This window comes from Lygodium microphyllum, chromosome 11 (assembly GCF_053477565.2).
Source record: "Lygodium microphyllum isolate KBCC chromosome 11, Lygodium_microphyllum_v1.1.10, whole genome shotgun sequence".
Classification (NCBI taxonomy): Eukaryota; Viridiplantae; Streptophyta; class Polypodiopsida; order Schizaeales; family Lygodiaceae; genus Lygodium; species Lygodium microphyllum.
This window is the reverse complement of record NC_141145.1, coordinates 2499837-2505367: the sequence shown is the minus strand read 5'-3', so window position 1 is coordinate 2505367 and position 5531 is coordinate 2499837.

Genomic DNA, 5531 nt, shown 5'->3' with positions numbered 1-5531 from the left:
CCTGGCCGTTCCCACTTAGCATCGACCGGAATTAGGGTTTTCCTAATGGGTCATTAGCTAACAGCAACTAGCGTCATACTCGAGCAAACTATTTTACGCAGAAACGCCAGGTCCGAAGCGGATTTACGCTGCACTTGGTTCAAGGAGAATGGAAAACGAGAGGGATGCAAAGCTCATCCTCTCTGCCATAAGGCATAGTCCCATTCCGTTTCCCTAAAACAGCGTAAATCGGGTAAGACGTAACTCTAGGTCATCGTTCTCGTTATTCTTTTTGATGATGATGATCATTCCACTGTTCTTCGAGATTTTTGAGAAAAGTTTCCGGCTAATCGGGACCACCCAACTGTAGGACGGGCCCATGGACCATCCTCCACACTTTCCTTGGTTTGTTTTAGTTATGTAATTATCTAACACATTAATTTGACATATAACAATCAGCTTCGTTAATTAACCCCATTAAGCACTGGTTCCTTCACGTAATCTTATCACGTGACATAGAAAAACAACATCAAGCAAGTTCTTTCTTTACATTTCATCATTTTATCTTTGAAATACAAGGATTTCCGCTCGTAGGCTTGTCCATAATCTGCCCAAAGGCTATCCAATAATCACCAGGGATCACTATTCCAAGCTTCCACATGACAACTAGTATGCGGGCCTCGAGATCCAATCTTGAGTCACGTTAGCCTCTTGTGCAGGACCCGAAAGGCGAGGGATTTACGGCCAGAGCCCCCCTGGCACCCAAGCGTCCTCCTACTCCAAGTAGAGCTTAACGGAAAGACCTCTCACGGCGAGTTTGGTCCACGTTCCCGGCGCGGTCAACTACCCCCTTGGTTAGGGTCAGGCAGGCAGTCGGGGGTAACTGAAGCTACCTCTCCCTTCGGACCTTTAACCTGAAGTATAGGTACTCATTTAATTTGTAATTTATATTTCAAACAGAGCTCTAAAATCTCTAGCAAGCACAAACATTTCCGCTAATCAACCGAGTTGTTTGGCAAACTGCTAAGGAAGTGTTCTTTCCTTTTTGAGTGTATCAGCACTTGTTCCCAAGGTTTCTTGTAACTTGGCAAGATCTCTTACACTCCGGTGTAGGGCATACCCAATTTGGTTAATCCCTAAAGTGCCTTAGATATGCTAGTTTCTAGTTTACAACTCTCTTTATTTAGAAGGATATCCAAAAATACGTCTTTTTGCAAGATAACTTGCGTAGGGATCTGCCGTCCTTGATGAGGGTTTTTACCCTTTTCCCTTGTGAATCAATCACAAGACTAAATGATTTCATACATGTCGCGCAAGTCCTGCGATGGAATAATCTGTTTAGATTCTTTAAGCTGACGTATGTCAGGCCTAGGGTTTCTTCTTTTAAGAACCTTAGGGACAAACCCTAGTTTCTTATCTTTATGAGTTTATTGTCCCTACGGTAAGGAAAGTAGTCAAGTGTTTAGGGTATTAATGTTTCTATATTTAGATTGGTTCAATTATCTTTTGGAAGGTAATATTAATCGTCTTGTCACGGTTTTACTATCCTTGTGACAATTTACTCTCCCAACCAATACAGTTTAATTTGGCATATAGCCTAATGCCAAGGTGATACAAAGAGCAACAATACTCCTTGGGACAAAAAGGCATAGCTGTGAAATTGGTGTATACACACTTTATTAGTCCCCAAGTCCTCAAATAGCAAGGAAAAAGTATTAATAGAGTGTCATCCATCAATTCCCCATTACATTTTCTTTCCAAATGAGTTCGTATATCTAATTTTTATACTTGTTAATTCCTAACATTTAACTTCTGTTTTCTTTAAAGATGAACTCATGCCAAATAACAACAATTGCCTCGCTAAGATGTGCAACTAGCAAAGATAATTCCCTAGTAATTTGAGCATCGAAAGAAACCTTTCATGAATTTAGCCATTTACCATGATTCGTTGCGAAAGGAATAAGACTAATGGTGCAAGATATAATTTCTACACCGTAGGATTTAACTAAAATATCTTACTATAGTAAATGGATAATCTTGCTCGTAATTTATAATGCTTGATGCAATTTGAAGAAAGCTAAGTTCTATACATTGTCATTCCTAAGCTAAACTCCTTCGTTACAAATAACTCGAACAAATATATCCTATCCTTAACATTTTTCCTTTGCATGATCGACTTAAATCTGAATTAAAGCCAAGAAGAAAAAAAAAACTGGCTTTGAGGTGAGATATCCACATGGATACCGGGGGATGACCCTCCCGCAGCTACACCTTGGACTTTCTTTGGCGGCATCGTAGTTCGAATGAGAGAGAGCCTTTTCCTCTTTCTTCTGGAATTCCACCGTCTTCTCTTCTTTCCCTTTCTTTTGTCTTTTTCCCACTCTTCCTCCTTCACTCCTTCTTTTCACTACCCTTTTCTTTCCCTCCCTATCTTTTATCTCACGGCTATTTTTCCCTTACGGGGTACCATCCGAGGCCATGATGATGGTTAGGTTCGGGGGGGAAATAATAATGGGGACACGGGGGATTAGGAAGAAAGCTTAGGGAGTTGTGGGAAAATGAGAGTTATGAGGGGGTTAAAGAAGGGTTAAAAAGGTTATAAGGGGGTGGAAAAGGTCTTAGGGGAATTAAAACCAGGGGTAGGTTCCCAAAGTCTAAGGGAAGGGCTTAAGGGGAAAATGGAATTTACTAATCCTAGGGGGGGTTTAAAACCGGGGGGGGAAAGGAGAAAAAAAGACCTTAGAGGGATTAAACCCGAGGGAGGGGGAACAAAAGGGGTTTTAGGGGGGAATTAAACCCGGGGGGGGGGGGGGGGGGGGGGGGGATTATAAACCTTGGAAGGGCTTATGGGAGCCCACAGGAAGGGGGGCTACCTAAGGGGGCTTTAGAAGCTTCCAAAGAAGCTTCTAAAGTCTTCTGGGCTTGTGATTTTTAACACGTGGAGGAAGAAGAGGGGTTGACGAAGCTTGTTGGTGACGGCGCAACAGATCCAGCCTCCGGCTCCTTACCTCCATGCAGCACTACACGACCTTCTCCCTCCCTCTAGACGATGGCATCACCTGATGGCAAAGCAACGGCAGTAGCCTTCTTTTTTTTCTCCCACGGCTCCAGCCTCCCTCCTTTTCTTACCAGCAGCCCCCCCCCCCCCCCCCCCCCCCGTTTAAATAGTGGAGGGGAGGGGGATCTTTCCTCCTTGCGTGTCGACACGCATGTCCTCTCCTCCATCACAGCTCCACCAAGGAGCTTAGCTACTCCTTCTATTTCCCTCCCCCTCCAGCTCGTCAGTCGGCTGGAGGGATAAGGGGGGAAATATTTTAAAAAAATTCATTTATCACATTTTTTTGTAACGCGGAATATTACATTTCTCTACAAAGAAATACACATAAAATGACTCTTACACCTATCAACGATTGCAAAACATTAAACGGTAGGGTGAGAGGAGAGTTTGAGCGTCAAAGTACAATCTTAAACCTGATTTATGTGTTGTATCATGGCTATAGGACGTTGTTTTAAAATAAAGGAAAAGGTAGCATGAGCGTAAGGCTTGGTGTCTCTCCTCGTTTCAATACATAGACGTTAGCATGAAAATCATGAAAAGGTTGGTTTCGCATGATACACAATGCTGATTTTCTATTGTTTGTGCACTAAACCATTCACATTATGCACTATGCATGGTTCATGGTATTGAAGGAAAAATCTCCTGGACTGCATAGCAATTGTTTTCTTAGGACTTTGACCCATGATTGAGAGTGTGAGGTTATCCCTTGCCATAGGGTAGAGGGTCGGTTTCCTAAGGGACTGTGAAGTGAGGAAGCATGGTATATCTCCTGGAAATACGAGAAATATAAAAGAGAGGAGTTTGTGCTTGTTTGTGTTATATGTTTAGTAGGGCATCAAAGGGCCAACCCCTACGATCTAGGAGAGCTGCAGTGGGGCTCCGACTATTAGTCAGTGGAGTGCCTCCTATATGTGTGTAATCATGACGTTATGCCTATGTATAAGGGTTCTCCCTTTGAGGAGTTTTCGGGAATGTTGGACTATAAACTATAAACACATGAACTAAGCTTTAGGGCGTTTGTCCTTCAGCCTTATATTGACGCTCCTGGTCCGCGAAGCCGTGAGGGTGGTTGTGTGTCATGAGCATGAGGTCCGGCTAGTGCTATAGCCACTGCCGGACCATTTCAGGTCCCATCAGTGGTGCATCTGTCGGGAGTCACTTATAAGTGGTGGTTTTCGAATCTAGGGTTTCTAGGGACCAAAAGGAAGTTGGTTTATGTCCTCTGACAAGGACCGTGAAGCCGAAATCCAGAAAGTAGAACGTGCTGAGAGGGCTAGACGGCGGTTAGAGATTGTAAGCCGTTATTCTTCTCAAAGAAGTAGCCCAGTACGTATACAAAGCGGTGGTCTTAGTCATGTAATTACTCCACCTATTCCATTAGGTGTAGGAGAGAGTGTAAGATCTTCCTCTCCTCCACCAAGTTTACCCACCTCAAGTGGGGGTGTAAATCCATCATTTCAAGCTCCTATTGCTAATCCGATTGTCACCATGGCATAGCCTATTGCGATTCCTACAGGGACGTCGAATTTACCAACCTTAGGAGTTTCCTTGCCCATTTTTAATGGGTTAGCGGAAGAGGATGCACAGTTTCACATTTGTGAATTTTAGAGATTGATGCTCAATTATCACATCCAAGACGAGGGACATCTCATGATGTTCTTCAAAATGACGTTAAAAGGAAGGGCTGCCGTATGGTATCACAGCGTAGAGTCTGGAACCATAACCACCATCAATTCTATGCAGTTTTCCGAGCAGAGTATGCCCTTGAAAGAGGTGGCCAATATTGGTTGCAGGTCTTGAATGTAACACGTCAAGATCCTCACGAGAATGTAAAAGCATATGCTAAGAGGTTGAAGGAAGTATTCTGTAAGTTGCAAACTTACATTCCCATTCCGCGGGTTGCCCAATTGCAATACTTTTTGCATGGGTTGGACTTTAATATCCAAGTACAATTGAGCAGTGTGGCCTTGGCAGATATAGATACCGATATTACACGGGCAGAGGGAGTAGAAGCATGATTACAAACGGCCTACTCCTCTCGAATGAATGTTAATGGGGGTTTAGTACCTGGCGGCAATCCATCATTGACGAATGGAAGTCAAGGGATGCCTATGACTAACCCTATTGGGAGACGGAGTATGGTTTCAAATATACCTTTACTACCGGCTCCTCCCAGTGTGACTATGCCTATGGCAAGTCAGTTGGCTCCACCAAATGTTGGAGGCCAAGTTTCAAATTCGAATGTTGTTCTTGTGGGTCAACAGCCAATGCCAAATTAGATCGTTAGGCCAATGGAATGACGAGTTGACGATTGAGGCTATGAGTCGAGTGCATCTAATGTCCTTGGCGAAGTTAAGGACATGATGAAGCATTATACCGATATGATTTCTGAACAATATCGACAATATAGCCGTCGACATTAATTTCTTGAAGAAGCAACAAAATTTGATAGGGAGTCGACGCCCTGAAGAGGGTGGACCCTCTAGATTTAGTT